Below are 22,923 nucleotides of genomic sequence, written 5' to 3' on the forward strand. Positions count from 1 at the left end.
CCACTGTGTTAAGGGATCAGCAACATGTTGTAAGAGATATTTGCTGGAGAGATTCAATTTAAGCCCACTTGTTAAGAGTGACCACAAGGTAGGTATGATCCATGAAAACCATTCTTCAGTAGTTTGGAGTTGAAACAGCTGCACAACAGCAATTTCAGATAGAGTGTGCAAGATGGTTTGGAATGACAAGCAGCATCAACCTCCTTACAACAAACTCTTACGAAAAACCTGCATCAATAATCAATGGGCAGCTGAATTGGACAAACAGTCCCAATAGTATTTCTACAGCCTGTTGCTCTATTCTTTGTCAAGTCTAAACCTGAAGGATGAACTCACTGTTTCATCTTGAAGGCAATTCCAGTCATTAATGATACATTTACAAAACAGTTTTGCTGAACTGTGTCTTCATAGTACCTTTAGAATTTTTTTGAAAATGGCTGGCTTGCATGTTTTGTGAAAAGAGGATTGATTGGTTGGCTATTACATTTGTAGGTTAGCATCATGTCAAGTGTGTTGGCATCTGAAGACAAGTTTTGGGAGTTGAGGGTGCTCCAGCCTCTTGTTCTAAGGCATATTTAGCAAACCATTTACACAAAGGCATGCCTTTGACTAGGCTAAATTCAATCTCACAGGAAGGGTAGGTAAGCCACATCCTGAAATCCAAAATGGGCCTGATAACAGCCTCAAGAAGACAGACCAAGAGCAACTGGTCATAAACCCTATTGGTAAGAAATTGCATTGTCTGGTTATCAACATCATCATGGAGACACATTGCACAGAGTTTAGAATTTAGTCTCCTGTGATAAACTTTATAGAACACTTTAGCTAGATCCAGTAATATCATGTCAACAGGGGATCCCTTGCCTATACGTTTTGTGGTATACTTATATGTACCAATGAGGTTAGAGTTAACTAATTGATTGGGACATAATACATGATTAATGACGTGATAGTAGACTGTCGGTATTTAAATAAATCACAATGGCTGAATTAACTATACCTTCAAGTAGTTTCCTAATTGCTGATGTTAGACTAATTGGTTGATGGTTGTTAGCTTCATCTCTATTGTCCCCTTTGTTTACAAGCATGATATAAGCATCCTTCTAATCTTGTGGAATATATTTAGTACTTTGGGAATATAAGAATGAGGGGATAATACAGCACAGTATACATCTCATTTAGAAGCTGGGATGGTGGTACTCCATTTGATTCTATAGATTTATTTGGGTTAATCCTCTTCAATCAGGTTTCTACATCAATTTTGGTAATATTAATGGGTAATATACCTTTTAAGATTTCATACCTAAGGTTACTGAAATTGGAGCATTATCAGGAATCCTAAATACTAAGATGAACTGTTTATCTAATGCATTGGCTATTTCCCTTGGGTTAAAGATTTTCATACCATCCAGTACAAGTTGGGTGAGATAATGTCTACCAGGGTTATCAGATGATGCATACTACCAGAATTTCCTGGGGTTAGATTTTGTTGTAGTTGCTACCAATTCCTTGTATTTTTCAGTGGTGTTCCTAGTACAACTTCTCTGCTGGTTATACACCTGTCTATATCTTGTGTAACAATTCACCTAATTGTGATTCTTTGTGTACACCTTCCAATATCTCATTTTTCTATTCCTGGTCTTTTTAATTTATTTTTTAATATACAGGTTAAAATTTGGTCACCTTTTCTATTTTACAGAAGAGTGATTTTGCAATAGCTCCTAATAATATTCTTTTCATAGTTGACCATGGTACATCTACATCTATACTTTCAATAAAAGACCAATCACACTGGGCCAATTCTTGCAAATTAGACTGATCAGTATGCAAATGTTTTGAAAATTCTAATCTCAGCTGGTACAGTCTAAAACTGCAACCTATGGCAATATGATCACTTGCTCTGCATGGTGTACTGATCTTGCACTGCAAAATGATTTGCTTGGTTCATCAGCAGTACTTATTTAAGTATTAGAAGATATTTAAATAGGGCTATTACACTATTTACATGTCTTTGAAATTTGTGAAATTGAAATATCTCACCTAATAATTAAGGGTCTTCAATATGCTCCTGAAAGTTTTGGTCAATGTTGGTATTACTGGAACAATTGTTTGGGGTCATGAAACTATTGTTAATAGGTGCATTTTGACTGTTTGAACATCTTTTCTCTCTAGCAAAGCTACCACAAACTCACCATTATGGAGTTATAATATATTTGCACATTAGGGGGGGGGGGGGGTAAAGAATAGCATATATTACATACAGCAATGGTTAGTTTACATATTTAATATTCTATACTTTACCCTGCCCCTCTAATGTGCAAATATATAGCCCAAATTTGTTTCTAAAGTAATACAAATTTGCAATTTCAAATATCCAATCAACAAAAATGGAAATAATCCCAATTCTATATGTATAAATACAAGAATATTTGGGCTGGAATAACTCTATAACAGTGAGTTTGCGGTAGTTTTGCAAATGAGAAAAGATGTTCAAAAAGTCAAAATGCATCTATTAACAATAGTTTCATGACCCTAAACAACTGTTCCAGTAATACCAACATTGACCAAAGCTTTCGTTGCATAACCCAGCTGCTTTTCCAGATAGTAAATAGCACCTTAACTAGAATTTGCAATACAAACCAGCATTAGGTGGTCTGAGTGGCATTTGAATTGACAGCAAACTCTGTGTGGTAAATTTATAGATGACAACTTGGTAAAATTCTAGTTAATTGACTTCTTGCTATCTCAGAAAGGGTTTAGGTTAGGAAGATGAAACTTTTGGGGATGAATCTACAGACTAAAGTATGTCCCAGGAAGGTATTTTGAAGAAACTACCTCCACTACTTCTCCCTCTAGAGGGCCATGACCTTTGATGACCTTTAAAAATATGTGTGTTACAAAAGTGAAACCTTGCAAAATAGATCTTCTGCTTAATTGAAGTACAACGAAATTTTTTTCAGCTTCATAACTTTGCTCAATTCCATTTTATAAGGTTTTAAAGATATGCAAATACATTTCCTAAATTAAAAGAAAAAGATTGATATGGCTCAAAATTCTACTCAAAAAACAGGAATTATATTTTCAGAACTAAAGGCAGAGAAAAAGCAACTACTAACTGAAAATTAAGGTAAAATGTTATTTTGTCAAAATTTCTATAGGTATAGACCTGTCATGTAGGCAAATTTTAGACCCCTTTAGAGGGAGAAGGAGTGGAGATGGGTACTTTAAAATACCTTCTCTGGACACACTTTAGCCTGTAGACCCATCCCTGAAAGTTTCATTTTCCTAACCTAAACCCTTTCCGAGATAGCAAGAAGTCAATTAACTAGAATTTTACTGACAACTTAATTTAGCTAGGATGAAAATATAACTTAATACCTTTTGTGCTCTTCAAAAATTTAATAATAGCTTCTGGGTTAACCTAAACAAATTTTGAGCCCTTAATAGAGCCCCAAAATGTAAAAAAAAATCCATAGCGTAGTAAAAAACAATTTAAAAATACATTTCTAAAAATCACCATCTAGTGACAAAAAATGTCAAGTTATAATCTAGCTGATTCAGAAATAGTCATTTTAGGCTACTTTATTTAGCCTTTACAACAAAGTGTTATTTTAAAAACAAATTTTCAGGAATCTTTAGAAACATATTTTTAAACTTTTGGGTACTATGAGCTGCTTTGAGGCCTCTTGGATGTTTAAGCGCTCAAAATCAAATTTTTTCCAGAATTGATTAACCCATTTGGTTATAAAAGTGTAAAAAAATAAAGTGGTATATTTACATTCATCCTAGGTGGATTATATTGTAAAATACAAATTTACAATTGTATTGAGCCTAGGAAAGAGCATTAAAACAAGCATTATAAGGTGGGTTTATCTAGTAAGTTAATAGGGATAATCGAAAATTTACAAGCCCCAAAGAAGGGGAAAGGAATATTTCAAAAGACCTTCCCAGGCTTGGAAAAACTCTGAGTCACTTCCTGAGAGCTTCTTTCATCAATCTTAACTTCTTTCCAAGTTTAGTTTTCCCTACTTTTCCTTACCACGGTTTTTACTTTTGAATTTTAACAGAATTGCTTTTGTTGACAAATGAATAATGTTTGCGTAAAAGAAATTCAACGGCAAAACTACTGTTGGGATATATTTGGGCGGGCATCCTTGGATCTAAAACCAGAGCAGTAGCTTCCTATTTTTGGTACCTCATAAGTTAATACTATGAACAGTTTGAGATGTGAATTGTTAATTCAACAGCTCAGAAACCATTACATTAATGAAAATAGTATCATATGGCTTCTTTGTTTACGGAGCCCAAGTGCATTCATTATAATAATAATGATAATATTTATTACCCACAAACATACAAAAGTATAAACAGTGGAGTACAGAGAAAACATTAATAAGCAAAGCAAAACAAAATTACACATAATTCAACAATAGCAATCACAACAAAGCTAATATAATAAAGAAAAACAGCATAACAAAATAGACTAACAGATCAGTAGAACAGACGAAGTACAGCTGTATTGTTAAACTAGAAAAATTTACAAACAGAGTATAGACCCCCACTCACGTTTCAGATTCTTCATTTTCATCATTTGTTTCTAGCCCACACAGATAACACTATGGGAGAAAAGAAAAAGTCAAATATAATTAACAAAACGACCAAAAACTAAACACTTAAGCTAAATAATATAAAAATAATAAGTGAAAATATAACTAAACTAGAAAGATAATTCATGAGAAGAAGAAGATTATGGTATCATCGTCCCATACAGGGAATTGTTCTTGCAGAAGGATCGGACATAGCGAGAAAGCCGATTTTGGACAGACAAGTATGGATCAACAATGCTATATCTTTCACTATTCCAAGAGTTTTTAGTCCAGGGTGGTAGACCTAGCAAGAACTCACAAAATGGTAAAACAATGACCGGATGGTACGCTTATTTCGATCGGTTAATAGAGCCCAAAGTGGGGAAAGATCAATAGCGCAGGGCTGCACTAGTGCAGTGAAAAGCCTTGTTCTTATATGTCTATTATCATTTGTCTTGGCAGATATGAGTAGACAATAAGATTTGCGGATCTTGCTGGTCCAATGTTCAATTAGCAGTAATCTTGTAAATTCCGCGTCACAACCGATTGGGAGCCCGAGGTAAACTAAACTAGGCGCTGGTCTCACGACATAATTTCCATGTCGGATATTAGGAACTTATTTGAGCTTTGATGGTTGAAAACAACAATTTCGCTCTTATTTTCATTAAAAGACAGGTTGATTTAATTTAAAAGTTACTTATGACATCAAAGTTCTTTTCTGTTATCCCAAAAGAACGGCTTAAATTCAGAATATTTTCGAAATAATTTAAAAGTGATATATCTATATCTGTAAACACAAAACTCATCTCAATATCTCTTTGTGATTCTATGCAAATATTATTGTAAAGGGGAGGGGAAGAAAGTGCCCCTTGCAGCATCCCTTTTTCTACAAGAACTACTACAGCCGAAAGTTGTGGACCATCAATTGTCGGGAATTTAATCATAACCTTCAGTTTTTATACAAATTTCGGAGTGGTCTATGAAGGCCAGGTTTAAACGCACACGACAGCATTTGAGCATGGACACCAGAATCAATCGCTTGGCGTACATCATGACTAGCTGCTATAACCCTTTCTCCCGTCTGGTCATACTCTAAAAGTACATTACAAATCATATGGTTATCATATTCCCTACTAACAGATTGATTAAAACCAAATTGGTTGTCAGGGCTTTCACAAACTTTATGTAACTCATCAATAAAAAGAAGCTGCCCACTTAATTGAACAATCTGTCTAGGCTTTTTACTACCATTGGCCATGACTTTGACTCTTCCCACAACTATTCCCTCTTTTGTTTTTTGTTTTTAAATTCAAAGAACTGGGATTACTGCTTGGGGCCTTTGAGAACTAGGTCTCTTCCTTTTTTTAATACCGGGGTGACGACCCCAACACAAAAGAATCTGTCACTAAACCGCAAGTGAAAACCCTCTGATATAACAGAGTGAGATGCTCAAGGACCCTTTGGCAGCCATGAGCTAAATGCATGCCACACAGTTGGAGAACTTCTTCTTAGCTTTAACTATCGCCGCCCGAACATCAGAAACAGTTACCACAAACCCGAGTGACGGCGATGCTTCACTTAACAAGAGATCAAGGTTTTCTTCATATTTCGACACAGGCAGAGCGTCGGGTGCTGCAAATTCTAACTTGTAATAACTATCCCATTGTTCTTTTGTAGATCAGGGGCTGTGACCGTCGCAATCACTTCTTTTTTTCCTTTTAAGAAAATACCACATGGCATTTGGGTCACTTTTCAGCGTATTACCATTTTCATCCAGAATGGTAGTATTGTGCTTCTGCAGGCATTTGGCAAACTTTCCTTTCAGATAAATCCTCATCGTATTCACAGCACCTGACCGAGGCTTTAATATATCCATCCACATTTTGTGTCAAAACTTAGAAGTGTGACAAAGCTGAGCTAGGAGTGAGTTTTCTTTCTCGTGTGGAACTTCAGTACCAATGCAAATCTTGCGTTGTGGTACCACAGCACTTTAAGCGACTCTCAAAGCATGATTATTTCCATGCAGTATACATTTAAATCAGCCTGTTTCTCAGTAGTTTTCAGACTAGGATTTGTTTTTAGAAGTTGGTAGGCTACCTTGATCCTTCCCAGAGTTTCATCGAAAACAGACTGGTATATGTTTATAATGATGTTCTTCCAGTCAGATTTCTTACGCCACTTCCTGACTTTGCTGAGACCTATGCTTGGCTGTATAGTTGTATCAAAAGAACAGGATTCGGGTAAGTGATCAGAAATGTTGATAATATTGTCCACATATAGAGAGGGGAGAGACAATTTCCTTTGCTTGGTTTGAAGAAAGAAATCTAGGGCTGAGGTTGCTTCCGAATTATGTATTTATGCAAAATCAAGATTGTTCAATAGAAACTCAAGACCGGTGAGGGCATTAAGAAAGTTTTGTGATGATGGGTTAATACCAAAAAGATTACAGTTCATGTCACCCGCTAGTATAACGTTTAGTCACTGTTGTTCTGAAGCATTTACTGAACTTGCTAACTTTTTACAAGCAATACTGTACTTGCGTTCAGACTTAAGGTCTTGTTGACTGTCGACTGGCAGTTGGCATGTACACTGAGTAAATTACAGTTTCGTTTATTTTAACCGCAATATAAGTGTCAGAAAACGAGTGAATCACTGGTAAAAGTTCGGCTCGGGTGAGTACCACCATACCAATGGACGGCCTACCTTTTCCACTTTGACTGGTTATTGCTGGAACCCCAAATACTTTCAACCATCAGTCCACTGAAAGAATTTCCAGAATTTTATTGGAGAGAACGTGTTCTTGTGTACAAAATACGTCACATGACTCCATTAGGGGATACAGAATAAGCGTTTTATTAACAACACCCCCATTTATGTTCCAAGTAGTTATCTTTAAAGTTTGACTGTTCATTTCTGCAGCAGTAGTTTCTGTGCTTCTGGTAATTTATACGAATTTCACGGGTGGTCAGAGGGGCGACAGAGAGCACATTTCATGACAAGCTGACACGGCTTTTCTTTGGAGTTCTGGTGGTCACCAGCACACTTAGAAAACCAATATCAATATTAGCACATAACCAATATTAAGGGGATTATCAGTGGCATAAAATAGGTGCTTACGTGACTCAAACTTTAATCGAAATGACCTAGTATCCTAACTGAACAAGTTCTATACAATTACTAGCGAGATCACATAGATAATTTTTATACGTTCTGTCAGGCACTTGGTGTACTATATCGAAAAAAGGAGGACTCTTCACCTTAGAATTTATGGATAGGTCTGCTTTACTTAATGCATCTGCAAGAGATTTATTATTTTATGTGTTTGGTTTTCAGATATTTGAAAACCATATATTTTCTTGTGATTAAGTGAAACATCACTCAGCATGCCGTAACTGCTTAGATTCAATGGACTTGAGCATTCCCTAGATGTCACATACACATTCCTTTGATAACCTTGGATGCACATGGTGTCTTTTGATTTAGTTCAGCATCCCGACGACATGCTCTGAGAGCTCCAATGCAACATCATTAGAGGTTCCTATATACAGTTCAATAATTTGGCATCTTGTATCACTTAAAGCCCTTCCCATATGGACTATGGAAATACTTTTTATCCCTAGAGACATAGTTGTTTAACTTTTCGACTATTTTGAATAAAATAGATATCTTAAATTTTGATCAGATGTCTTTTTGGGGTGAGTAGTAAAAAGGGACCAGGAGAGAGCGCTGGTTGCATTCCAGTTACGTTTAACTCTTAAAAGGGGTGATAGAACTTCCAATTTTAAATCAAATAAGTTTCATTTGAAGTTCTTCGATAGTTTCTTCCACACGAAGTATCCTAACGAAAAAAAAGTATTTAATTTTTATCGTTCTTTACTTGGCACCGCTATTGTGCTGGTAATGGCAGGTTAATTTAATTATAAAAGAATTATTGCTGCTTTACATTAAGTGTCTTGTAAACTGTAATTTAAGGCAGATTGTTCTTCATTCATTTTTTTCTTATGTGCAAAGTTAAGAACGCTTGCTATTCTCAATGCGTCAGTGAAATAAGAAAAAAATCTTTAGTCAGTTTTGCAGCAATATTTTTTGGCCGATTTGCAAATTCCCGAAGTATATTGGAATTCCTAGATTAGAAGTAAAACTACAACTCTAACTTCGATGAGGTGTATACATAGGATATTATCTCATAGATTGGGGATTGAAGAATGACTACAACTTGAAAAAATAAGTATATTATGCCGAAAATATCGGTGGAGAATTCGCAGAAATCTCATTTTTCAGAGACCTCTTAGTAGGCAGATTTTGTCAAGGGCAAAGAAACGGCAATTCTGCCAAAAACAGTCCAAAAGCCCAGTTCGAAATGTTAATTTTTGGACCTAAATACAAGCCTGGAGTCACCAAAGGTCTGTCATAGGTCTAATTCGCTTTATAAATTATTGGTATTTTTTTCAGGACCAACTGTCTTCACTGAAAACGAGACTATTGCAAAGTATGCTATAATGGATGGAGCCCCTGTTGGTGGAGAATCAATACCTATCCGTGTATGTTTATCTGGTTATGGTCTTACACCGACCATGAGGGATATACCAAAGAAGTTCTTGGTAAGGTACTTCCTGAATCTGGTGCTAGTCGACGAAGAAGAGATATTTCAGGCAACAGGTTCAGTCCAAATTCTAATTTTGCACTCGGTTTTTTATTTTATCTGTAGTTTTGAGACAAAGAAAACTGATTTTTGTCTCCAATGGTTGTGAGGTAAAAGTCAAACTTCTCAACTTTTTCTTTCGACTTTCAAATTTGATATTTACATTCGGGAGTCTTTTATTTATTTATTTTTTCAAAAAAGTTTTGTATTTGGAAAAAAAGTATTATATTTTTGTACATGTTTAGTATCAACATTAATGCAATGTTTTGCGAGTTTTCTCACCCTTCTATGTGTTAAAATTATGTTGCATTAACAAACCAATATAAAATCAAAACCACAATTGACTTTTTAAGTAATGGTAAACGACAAAACTATGTTGTACCATAAAAGGTAAAGGAAGACCAAGTTCAAATCCTCTTTTAATGGGTGATTTTAATGACAATAAACTTTTCAAGCGCAAAAACTTTAAGCTTAATTAATTTTTCGAGGCTACATCACAAGAATCTTGATTGAGTTAATTTTGTATGCTCATTAAGAAATGTGTAATTCCCAAAAAAAAGATACAGGCTCTCGATTTCTAGATAATTTTTTTTTTCAATTTGCATCTAAATCAATAGTTTGAAAACACGTCCGTTTAAAATTCGCTAAGGACTCTTAGTGCCGAAACACGACAATAAAAAGAAGGAAAACCTACTGTATTTATAAATAAAAATACCTCTAAGTGACATTACCTCTAGTAATACCTAATACTTTTATTTGTAATCCTTTGTAACGTATCATGAAAAATGGGTTTTATATCATTCGTTAAAGCTAATATATATATTCTATTTACAACGTCTTCGAATATATTTTTAATATTTTTATCTTTAGTATTTTTAATTTCTTCATTTGTTTAAAATGCCTGCGGATGAGTTTTCGAGTGTTCCAAAATGTTTACAAGATTTTAACTTTGACAGTGAATAAAGACACTCTTTGTAATAAGAAATAGAAATTGGTATATCAAATACTTCCACATGTACAGGAACGTACGGCTTGAGTTTTCTTACTTGTGACTCGTATGGAATACAGGCTTATGAATCGAAACTATAGCAATAATAAGTTTGTGGCTTCATTTTCTTCAATATTGTCCTTTAAAAAGTTTAACAAAAGTAGGCGAGGAAAAATAAATAAAAAACAATGGTATCTTATTCTGCCTCTTTGTACATGAAACTTTCAGCCACAAGCCTGCTGGCATTTACGATAAGTTTGGATCCTTTTGAAGTGCATGAGCAACTGATGAGAACTATAAAATAGCCAAAAATAGTTGTGCAAAAATTCCGAACACATAATTCAACATTCCGTTCAAATGCCATAGCAAGCGTTGAATAGCTGCTTCAAACCCATGCCTAGATTAGCTTGTTAGTGCTAGTGTTCCTAGTTTCTTTCCCTGACAATTTAAGTAATTAAAGATTTGACCCTTTTGGCTTTGTTTTGTGCAGTATTCATGCCTATGATGAACGAAAAATCGGCGATTTACGAGTTTATTCACTTCGACAGGTATTAGCGCCATCTACATTTATAACTATTTACAGTCATATAGATGGTCATTGCGCTGTTGATGCAGCAGACCATGGGTGCGTTTGTTTACTTTTCCGATTATTAATCTGATTAATCCAAGCGTTTTTGAGACACATACGACGTCAGAGGTTAGTCGGATTGTCCCCTCAAACGCTCAGGATTCTCTTTCTTTTTCTCTATTCTCTATTCAGGAAAGCTATTCTCTTTTGGAGAATATTCACGTCTCTAAAGTATGCCAGAGCATAAATAACAATTTTGGCTATTCAAGTACATGGTATATCATTTCTTCATATATAGCACCGATTGTTTAAATGGTAGAGCGCTTGCTCGCTGGTAATAGGTCCGGGTTCGAATCCTGGTCGGAACAATTTTTTTGGTTGCTGTAGCATAATGGTACTGAGACATTCCTAGAGACATAGGAGAGAAAATAGATGAGTATTTTTTTTCAATTAAGTAAAAGTCGAATAATACGTGTTTTTTCTTAAAATTCTTTCTCAAAGGGGATTAATCGAGTCAAATGAGTTAGACAATTTTTCACTAGCAAAACGTGTATTAGAAAACAATGACAGTAGTTTTCTTGAGAAAAAAGATGGTACAGGAAAACGAATTGAATCAATCCAAACAAATATTACGTTTACGATATTACGTTATTACGATCAAAGGATTGTGTGATGTCAAAAGAGACATAGCGAATGTCATGTCCCTGAGGCAAGAGCTCGACCCACTCTTGGTACTGTGGAATTAGACAGTCTAATGTAGACCATTTTTTACGAAAACCGTATTTTGTGTCAGCCAATAAGTGGTGTGACTCAAGATCCTGCATTAGTAGGGTCATCATCTTCCTTAGGGCCAGAGACTACACGGGCAACTTTGCAGGCCTTTGGAAAAATTCCTGCTGGAAAGCGATTTCGAAACAGGCGGGAAGACCAGCGATTTAAGGTATACACCTGTTGAGGATGATATTGTATATCGTATCGGGCCCTAAAGCTTTATTGACATCCAGCTGACAGGGGCGTTGTAAAAACCTTGCTACTGGTTATGTTTATACCTGTGATTTTGCGTCTGTTTGTTGTGGAAAAGGGGAGGGGTGACTACTGCGTCATCAAGTTGAGGGACCTTTTTAAAAGTATATGCAAGAGAATCCGCCATTTCCTGGCCAGAATGCATCATCACCCCTTCAACATGAAGTGATGGAATTGAAGTTAGTTTGGACGAGGGTAGGGCTTTTTCGACAATCCTCCACCATTGCTTTACAGGGGTGTTTTTTAGCTTTACTTCAAAATTGCGTTTATAATCAGTTCTAGCTTGGCGAGATTTATTCTGAGCTCAAATAGAAATAGCCCGATTCTCATTCGTTTTGGTCAAGCGCCATTTCTGATGGGTCTTCTTTCTGTCCCTAGTCACCTTTCTACAAGCAGCATTGAACAATAGTTTATCTAGGGAAGTGACTTGAACTGTCTTTGATGGGACACATTGCTCAATAGCTTTTGTAATAGCTTTTTCGGAGAGTGACACTGCTTTAACTGGGTCGTCTTTTGTATATTTACTCCATGGCATTGCCGACGAGCAGTTTTGCAATTCTGCCCTGTCGGATTGGTGATACTGCCTTATGATCCGATTGTGCTTTACAGGTCGTTTTATTTTATTCGGCAAATCTTTGTGCATGCTTATACCGAGATATTCTGAATAGTTAAATGAAATTTTAATGTACATTTCAAATATTTGGCATATATAACACTGAGCGTCTGCTGTATCATGACATATGTCATGTAAGAACACGTGTAAACATTCGTTTAAAGTGTAAACATCTGTCAGTAATTTTGAAAATGACTGTTTTTATAGGGGGTGTAAAAATAACCATTGAAATAAATATGGGATTTTTTTTTTTATTTTTCCAAAGTTAAGGCTGTTAGCCAATTTTCCCAAGTCTAGATCGTTTTTTTTTCACACCAGTAACTGGTAGACTGTCAATTTTCATAAAAAAGCTAAAGCGTCGTTTTTTAGAAAAAATGTATATGCGTATAGAAAAGCATCGCTCGTTTTTTAAAATAGATCTTCGTTTTAACTTTAAATTTAACTTATTTTAAATATTTGGTTTTCAGATATTTGAATACCACATATTTTCTTGTGATTAAGTGAAACATACCACTCAGCATGCCGTAACTGCTTAGATTCAATGGACTTGAGCATTCCCTAGATGTCACATACACATTCCTTTGATAACCTTGGATGCACATGGTGTCTTTTGATTTAGTTCAGCATTCCGACGACATGCTCTGAGAGCTCCAATGCAACATCATTAGAGGTTCCGATATACAGTTCAAAAATTTGCCCACTTGTATCACTTAAAGCCCTTCCCATATGGACTATGGAAATTCTTTTTATCCCTAGAGACATAGTTGTTGAACTTTTTGACTATTTTGAATAAAATAGCTATCTTAAAATTTTGATCAGATGTCTTTTTGGGGTGAGTAGTAAAAAGGGACTAGGAGAGAGCGCTGGTTGCATTCCAGTTACGTTTGACTCTTAAAAGGGGTAATAGAACTTCCAATTTTAAATCAAGTAAGTTTCATTTGAAGTTCTTACGATAGTTTCTTCCATACGAAGTATCCTAACGAAAAAAAAGTATTTAATTTTTATCGTTCTGTACTTGGCACCGCTATTGTGCTGGTAATGGCAGGTTAATTTAATTATAAAAGAATTATTGCTGCTTTACATTCAGTGTATTGTAAACTGTAATTTTTTGCAATGTTTGTAATGTTTTGCAATTCTGCCCAGTCGGATTGGTGATACTGCCTTATGATCCGATTGTGCTTTACAGGTCGTTTTATTTTATTCGGCAAATCTTTGTGCATGCTTATACCGAGATATTCTGAATAGTTATATTCTGAAATAGTTTCTTGTGATTAAGTGAAACATACCACTCAGCATGCCGTAACTGCTTAGATTCAATGGACTTGAGCATTCCCTAGATGTCACATACACATTCCTTTGATAACCTTGGATGCACATGGTGTCTTTTGATTTAGTTCAGCATCCCGACGACATGCTCTGAGAGCTCCAATGCAACATCATTAGAGGTTCCTCTATACAGTTCAAAAATTTGGCCACTTGTATCACTTAAAGCCCTTCCCATATGGACTATGGAAATTCTTTTTATCCCTAGAGACATAGTTGTTGAACTTTTCGACTATTTTGAATAAAATAGATATCTTCGAATTTTGATCAGGTGTCTTTTTGGGGTGAGTAGTAAAAAAGGACCAGGAGAGAGTGCTGGGTGCATTCCAGTTACGTTTGACTCTTAAAAGGGGTAATAGAACTTCCAATTTTAAATCAAATAAGTTTCATTTGAAGTTCTTACGATAGTTTCTTCCATACGAAGTATCCTAACAAAAAAAAAGTATTTAATTTTTATCGTTCTTTACTTGGCACCGCCATTGTGCTGGTAATGGCAGGTTAATTTAATTATAAAAGAATTATTGCTGCTTTACATTCAGTGTTTTGTAAACTGTAATTTAAGGCAGATTGTTCTTCATTCATTTTTTTCTCATGTGCAAAGTTAAGAACGCTTGCTATTCTCAATTTATCAGTAAAATAAGAAAAAAATCTTTAGTCAGTTTTGCAGCAATATTTTTTGGCCGATTTGCAAATTCCCGAAGTATATTGGAATTCCTAGAATAGAAGTAAAACTACAACTCTAACTTCGATGAGGTGTATACATAGGATATTATCTCATAGATTGTCGATTGAAGAATGACTACAACTTGGAAAAATAAGTATATTACGCCGAAAATATCGGTGGAGAATTCGCAGAAATCTCATTTTTCAGTGACCTCTTAGTAGGCAGATTTTGTCAAGGGCAAAGAAACGGCAATTCTACCAAAAACAGTCCAAAGGCCCTGTTCAAAATGTTAATTTTTGGACCTAGAATACAAGCCTGGAGTCACCATAGGTCTGTCATAGGTCTCATTCGTCTTATAAATTATTGGTATTTTTTTCAGGACCAAATGTCTTCACTGAAAACGAGACTATTGCAAAGTATGCTATAATGGATGGAGCCCCTGTTGGTGGAGAATCAATACCTATCCGTGTATGTTTATCTAGTTATGGTCTTACACCGACCATGAGGGATATAGCAAAGAAGTTCTTGGTAAGGTACTTCCTGAATCTGGTGATAGTCGACGAAGAAGAGATATTTCAGGCAACAGGTTCAGTCCAAATTCTAATTTTTCACTCGGTTTTTTATTTAATCTGTAGTTTTGAGACAAAGAAAACTGATTTTTTTCTCCAATGGTTGTGAGGTAAAAGTCAAACTTCTCAACTTTTTCTTTCGACTTTCAAATTTAATATTTACATTCGGGAGTCTTTTATTTATTTATTTTTTCATAAAAGTTTTGTATTTGGAAAAAAAAGTATTATATTTTTGTTAATGTTTAGTATCAACATTAATGCAATGTTTTGCGAGTTTTCTCACCCTTCTATGCGTTAAAATTATGTTGCATTAACAAACCAATATAAAATCAAAACCACAATTGACTGTTTAAGTAATGGTAAACAACAAAACTATGTTGCACTGTAAAGGGTAAAGGAAGACCAAGTTCAAATCCTCTTTTAATGGGTGATTTTAATGACAATAAACTTTTCAAGCGCAAAAACTTTAAGCTTAATTAATTTTTCGAGGCTTCATCACAAGAAACTTGATTGAGTTAATTTTGTATGCTCATTAAGAAATGTGTAATTCCCCAAAAAAAAGTACAGGCTTTCAATTTCTAGATAATATTTTTTTTTTCAATTTGCATCTAAATCAATAGTTTGAAAACACGTCCGTTTAAAATCCGCTAAGGACTCTTTGTGCCGAAACACGACAATAAAAAGAAGGAAAACCTACTGTATTTATAAATATAAAATACCTCTAAGTAACATTACTTCTAGTAATAGCTCATACTTTTATTTGTAATCCTTTGTAATGTATCATGAAAAATGGGTTTTATATGATTCGTTAAAGCTAATATATATAGGCTATTTACATCGTCATCGAATATATTTTTAATATTTTTGTCTTTAGTATTTTTATTTTCTTCATTTGTTTAAAATGCCTGCGGATGAGTTTTCGAGTGTTCCAAAAATGTTTACAAGATTTTAACTTTGAAAGTGAATAAAGGCTCTCTTTGTAATAAGAAATAGAAATTGGTATATCAAATACTTCCACATGTACAGGAACGTACGGCTTGAGTTTTCTTACTTGTGACTCGTATTGAATACAGGCTTATGAATCGAAACTATAGCAATAATAAGTTTGTAGCTTCATTTTCTTCAATATTGTCCTTTAAAAAGTTTAACAAAAGTAGGCGAGGAAAAATAAATAAAAAAACAATGGTATCTTATTCTGCCTCTTTGTACATGAAACTTTCAGCGACAAGCCTGCTGGCATTTACGATAAGTTTGGATCCTTTTGAAGTGCATGAGCAACTGATGAGAACTATAGAATAGTCAAAAATAGTTGTGCAAAAATTCCGAATACATAGTTAAACATTCCGTTCAAATGCCATAGCAAGCGTTGAATAGCTGCTTCAAGCCCAAGCCTACATTAGCTTGTTAGTGCTAGGGTTCCTAGTTTCTTTCCCTGACAATTTAAGTAATTAAAGATTTGACCCTTTTGGCTTTGTTTTGTGCAGTATTCATGCCTATGATAAACGAAAAATGTGCGATTTACGAGTTTATTCACTTCGACAGGTATTAGCGCCATCTACATTTATGACTGTTTACAGTCATATAGATGTAATTGCGCCGTTGATGCAGCAGACCATGAAAACGCTCATTAACATGAGACTTCATCCATTTTCACCATTATCGCCATCTACCTTCATTCGTTTAGACAAACTTGGACCGCTGAGGGCTCCGCCAGGATGCGTTACTCAGTACGGACAGAAAAGAACAAGGCGTTGCGGGAAAAGAGCTGGAACACGGATTAAAACTAGACAAAGGGACCACCCCAGTAAAGTGATAGAGTGATAGTGAAATGCTGTTTCACTAGCATTTCGCTTGGGATCGGATCGCAAAAAGCAGGAGTAGATTTCAAGAAGTTGATTGTCATTATCTGTGATTTAGTGGGATTTACTGTCATATTTAGATTCTTGAATTCATCCAAACATTGGGTTAGGATTTCAACGGGGTCACTTTGAATATTCTTATGACATACTTCAAGGATCGACAAGTCATCAACATATTTCCATCTTTGGGGGAATTCCTTGCCAATTTCGTTAATCATGACAATAATAATAGTGGTCCCAATAAGGTTCCTCGAGGTATTCCACAGTACCTGGGGAGGGGGTGAGAGAAGGGATTTTTGTATTTTACAGCTTGTGATCTGTCTGACAGGAAATATACTACAATATTTACTAAGATTGGGTCAATTTCAAAGTTATCATGTAGTAAATAAACTAGGATAGTGTGGTCAACTAAGTCAAATGCTTTTTTGAAATCGACTAAAACCAGGTTTAGCCAAACGTTTGGTTTCTCTATTTCAATTAGGATCCTGTGAATCAAGTGTACAAGGTAATGGGTGGAGGTTTTTCTTAAATTACCAAACTGTCGGATGTCAATGCGTGTTATAATATTAATTTTAAGCCAGTCAAAAAGGAACCCTTCGTAAAGTTTAGAAAAAACTGGAGTGAGTGTAATAGTACGCATGTTGGTTATCGTCAGACTGGAAGATTTCTTTGGGATGGGTGTTATAAAACCTAGTTTCCAGCAGCTTGGGAATTTACCAGATTTTGTAATTTGGTTAAAAATATCAGATAAAGGTCCAGCAATTGTGTCTGAAAAAGCTTTAATCAAGTCAATTGGGATGTCTAATGGGCAAGTACTTGATTTTTTGAGCTTTTGGATTTTATTTATACAATCAGAGGGAGAAATTTGGGGGAAAGTTGTGGAGGAAGGAATAGTTTGAACTGAGCCAGTGAAAGGGGGGAGACTTTGAACTATGGACGCAAGATGCAGGTTCAAATCGTTGGCTATCTTGTAAATGGGCTCAGGGAGATGAAAATTAACTTCAACAGGGTTTTTTCCCGCAAATCTCTTTAATTTTCCTGTACCATTGTTTGGATTTGTTAGAATACAAATCCTTAACCTTACTATTGTAATACCCAGAAGCTGTCTTTCTCAATTTTCTCTTCAGGAACTTTCTTAAATCATTAGCCTGTGTGATATATCCTTGCTTGCATCATTTGTTTGGTACACAGGGAACCAATTTTCACTAGTGATCCAAGAGCCAAAATTGTAGAGTCCTGAGACAATTAGAGGTCTAAAGACGGTTTCAGTAAAAGTAAAGGAATGTTTAACTGTAGCTAGTTGAGATAGGAGTAGGCAAAAGTGGTAACTACCTCCGAGAAAAAACTTGGTCACAGGTGGTTTGCGAAGGGTCACAAGGGCGGGTTACGATAGCCACCGAGAGTTCTTATTTCAGCTGGGCTATAAAAAAGTCTTTAACCTCCAAATGGCCTGTCAGCACATTAATTTGATTGTTTTTTTCCTCCATTTCTGACAGAAACGTTGAGTGCCTTGTCCGGATTTCTAGATTTTCTGCTTGACATGCCAATAAACTTGCATCAAGGGTCTTAATTTTCTCACTTAGACGGGTTGTTTTCGGATTCATAGTTGGGAATGTCTACACTTACCATAGACGGCTTAGTCCCTTTCGGTATATCAAAGTTAGTTTTAGGTCCCGTAATAGTTTGTGGTGAAGAGGGGCCGATTCCGCTTCCTCTTACAGGTCTCTTCACACTAGGCTTTTGTGGGGGTCGATATGCTTGCGACTTCGGAATCACGGGTATTTTTTTTTTGCAAGACAATCCATGCATGACCATTCGCCGGAATGATTCTTTAGTCCGATTTGGGCACATTTATTAACGCCCGCATGGTACCAACGGCCGTATCCTGACACGCATTGGACAGAATTTGTGCTTACCAGCAGTCGGCACTCGGTACAATAGTTTTTTGGTTTCGACATATCACAACACTGAAGGGAAGAAAGAATTACTCAATTTTAGTTTAAGTAAGGCACATAAGCAATCTTGAATGCAATTAAATAACACCTCAGTCACTTAGATGTTTTCACAATTAATAATTAGTTGTCTAATAACTCAAGTTCTGATTGTAGTAATATTTTCAGTAAAAGTCCGTAGGAGATCAAATAACTAAATAATCCAAGTTCAATTAAGAGAAGTCCATAGGGAATCACGATTGAGTCTTACTGTATAATGAGATTATATCCAGATTGTATCAATAAAGGTGTTTACTGTATGAACTCCAGTTCAAGGTTAATTAAGTTCAAGGTTGATTAAGAGAAGTCCATAGGGAATCACGATTGAGTCTTACTGTATAATGATATTATATCCAGATTGTATCCAATAAAGGTGTTTACTGTATGAACTCTCGAACAAGACGTCAATAGCATTGTTATTCTCAATTCAAATTCTGCCGTCGTAAGAGCACGCTGGAAATCTCCCTTGTTATTTTATGATAAATAGGCTAGAAACCTGTTACAAAAAATAGCTATAAAGCCGTTTCTGTCGGCTAGGCTGTTATATACCGATGTATCTACTAGATTTTGACGCGGTCACCTTGCTCAAAAGGGGAGGGAGGGGGGTATTTCCACACTCCTGCGTATAAACCGCTGGCTATGTTTATTTATAGGATATTATTCAATGGAATATGTTTATCAGCTACAATAACTGTAAGCTGACATGAGCATTCATTATCATACGAAAACGATATAAATTATCCAATAATGTGTGAATAAAATGAATATAAATGACGACCAGGACACTCAAAGATAAATTACAGACCGGGACACAGGGAATATAAATGACGACCGGGACGCTCAAAGAGAAATTACAGACTGGGACACAAATGACAACCGGGATACTGGGAATATAAATGACGACCGGGACACAGGGACACAACTACAACGGGGATGGCGGGGGCACAAGGGGATATATAAATGATGACGGGGACACAGGGAATGTTTGATTAGCAATCACCATCAACAAAGCTCAAGGGCAATCATTAGAATAATGAGCTATAGATCTGAATACGGATTGTTTTTCCCATGGACAATTTTATGTTGCATGTTCAAGAGTCGGTAAACCTGACAATCGGTTTATATGCACAGACAATAGGACATCGAAGAATGTTGTATATTCGCAAGTTTTACGTAGTTAAAAACATATATATATATATATATATATATATATATATATATATATATATATATATATAACGAAAAGAGAAATCGTTTCCCTTTTATCTATATTCACAGGTGGGACACAGGGACACAACTACAATGACGTGTAACTAATATTGCCCGTAACGACTTACGCGCGCAGGGGGGGGGGGCCCAACAGCTAGTATATATATATATATATATATATATATATATATATATATATATATATATATATATATATATATATATATATATATATATATATATATATATATATATATATATATATATATATATATATATATATATATATATATATATATATATATATATATATATATATATATATGCATGTATTTGGGAAAAGTGACTTTGACTTTTCCCACAACTATTCCCTCTTTTTTAAATTCCAAAAAAAAATTTTAATTTTAATTCCATATATATATATATATATATATATATATATATATATATATATATATATATATATATATATATATATATATATATATATATATATATATATGCATTATATATATATATATATATATATATATATATATATATATATATATATATATATATATATGTATGTATATATATATATATATACATATATATATATATATATATATATATATATATATATATATATATATATATATATATATATATATATATATATATATATATATATATATATATACTAGCTGTTGGGGTGGCGCTTCGCGCCACCCCAACACCTAGTTGGTGGGGGCGCTTCGCGCCCCCCAAGCCTCCCCGCGCGCGTAAGTCGTTACGCACCATAATAGTTACGCGCCATTGTAGTTGTGTCCCTATGTCCCACCTGTGTGCAACATATAATGGTCCATGGGAAAACAGTCTGTATTCAGATCTATACCTCATGATTCTAATGATTGCCCTTGAGCTTTGTTGATGGTGATTGCTAATCGACCATTCCCTGTCCCGGTGTCCCGGTCGTCATTTATATCCCCCTGTTTCCCCCGGTGTCTCCGTTGTAGTTGTGTCCCTATGTCCCGGTCGTCATTTATATTCCCTGTGTCCCGGTCGTCATTTGTATCCCGGTGTCCCGGTCTGTATATACATTCGTTTTTTAGTTTTGTTTTTCTCCTTTATTTTTTTTCTTTTTTAGTTTATTTAGATTTTTAGATTTTTTAGTTTTTTTATTAGTTTTTAGTTTTTTTTTTCTTTTTAGTTTTTTTGTAGTTTTTACCTTCTTTTTAGTTTTGTTAGTTGTTTTTTTTTTACTTATGTCCTGGTCGTCATTTATACTCCCTGTGTCCCGGTGCTTTGTTGATTGCTAAACGAACATTCCTTTTGTCCTGGTCGCTTTCTCTTTGAGTGTCGTCATTTATTTTTTTCTTTTTTAGTTCTTTTAGTTTTTACCTTTTTTAGTTTTTTTAGTTTTTTAGATGAAATTTTTTTTTGTTTTTTTCCTTTTTTTCTTTTTAGTTTTTTATTGGTTTTTACCTTTATTTTAGCTTATTTTTCAGTTTTTTCCTTTTTTTAGTTTTTTTTTATTTTTTTTAGTTTTTTACCTTTTTTTAGTTTTTTTTAGTTTTTTTAGTTTTTTAGCTTTTTTACTTTTTTTATTAGTTTTTAGTTTTTTTTGTAGTTTTTGCCTTTTTTTAAGTTTTGTTTTTCTCCTTTATTTTTTTCCTTTTTTTTTCTTTTTTAGTTTATTTAGATTTTTAGATTTTTTAGTTTTTTTTATTAGTTTTTAGTTTTTTTTTTCTTTTTAGTTTTTTTGTAGTTTTTACCTTCTTTTTAGTTTTGTTAGTTTTTTTTTTACTTATATCCTGGTCGTCATTTATACTCCCTGTGTCCCGGTGCTTTGTTGATTGCTAATCGAACATTCCTTTTGTCCTGGTCGTTTTCTCTTTGAGTGTCGTCATTTATTTTTTTCTTTTTTAGTTCTTTTAGTTTTTACCTTTTTTAGTTTTTTTTAGTTTTTTAGATGACATTTTTTTTTAGTTTTTTCCTTTTTTTCTTTTTAATTTTTTATTGGTTTTTACCTTTATTTTAGCTTATTTTTCAGTTTTTTCCTTTTTTTTAGTTTTTTTTATTTTTTATTTTTTTTAGTTTTTTTACCTTTTTTTAGTTTTTTTAGTTTTTTTTTAGTTTTTTAGCTTTTTTACTTTTTTTTATTAGTTTTTAGTTTTTTTTTGTAGTTTTTGCCTTTTTTTAGTTTTTTCAGTTTTTTTTTTAGTTTTTTATTGGTTTTTACCTTTATTTTAGCTTATTTTTCAGTTTTTTCCTTTTTTTTAGTTTTTTTTAGTTTTTAGTTTTTTTAGTTTTTTACCTTTTTTTAGTTTTTTTGTTTTTTTTAGTTTTTTAGCTTTTTTATTTTTTTTTATTAGTTTTTAGTTTTTTTTGTAGTTTTTGCCTTTTTTTAGTTTTTTTTAGTTTTTTAGCTTTTTTATTAGTTTTTAGTTTTTTTTGTAGTTTTTGCCTTTTTTTTAGTTTTTTTAGTTTTTTAGCTTTTTTATTTTTTTTATTAGTTTTTAGTTTTTTTGTAGTTTTTGCCTTTTTTTAGTTTTTTCAGTTTTGACGTCACCTCATCCAGTTTTTTCAGGTGACGTCACCTGATCCACAGATCCACACACAGACAACTTATTTATATATATATATATATATATATATATATATATATATATATATATATATATATATATATATATATATATATATATACTAGCTGTTGGGGTTGCGCCAAGTGCCACCCCAACACCTAGTTGGTGGAGGCGCTTCGCGCCCCCCAAGCCCCCCCACGCGCCTATGTCGTTACGTGCCATATTAGTTACGCACCATTGTAGTTGTGTCCCTGTGTCCCACCTGTGATATATATATATATATATATATATATATATATATATATATATATATATATA

The 22,923-nt window shown here is 34.2% G+C and overlaps 1 protein-coding gene and 1 long non-coding RNA gene across 4 annotated transcripts in view; both read right to left on the minus strand.

Moving 5' to 3' along the window:
* The window catches only part of LOC136032728 (aminomethyltransferase, mitochondrial-like), a 29,083-nt gene extending 24,967 nt beyond the window's left edge, over positions 1-4,116 (minus strand). The window contains exon 1 of one of the 3 annotated variants that reach the window (XM_065713046.1): positions 4,040-4,116. The gene's annotated coding sequence lies outside the window, so the exon portion shown is untranslated. Of the gene's footprint in view, positions 1-3,378; positions 3,400-3,943 lie in introns of those variants that run through there. The other 2 variants (XM_065713047.1, XM_065713048.1) reach the window with 2 other exon arrangements.
* LOC136032731 (uncharacterized) overlaps positions 1-22,628 on the minus strand; it is a 306,662-nt gene extending 284,034 nt beyond the window's left edge. Inside the window, exon 1 of the long non-coding RNA XR_010618769.1 lies at positions 21,246-22,628. This is a non-coding gene — a long non-coding RNA (uncharacterized LOC136032731). The remainder of the gene's footprint in view (positions 1-21,245) is intronic.
* Between the last annotated feature and the right edge of the window lie 295 nt (positions 22,629-22,923).

This window comes from Artemia franciscana, chromosome 11 (genome assembly GCF_032884065.1).
Source record: "Artemia franciscana chromosome 11, ASM3288406v1, whole genome shotgun sequence".
NCBI lineage: Eukaryota > Metazoa > Arthropoda > Branchiopoda > Anostraca > Artemiidae > Artemia > Artemia franciscana.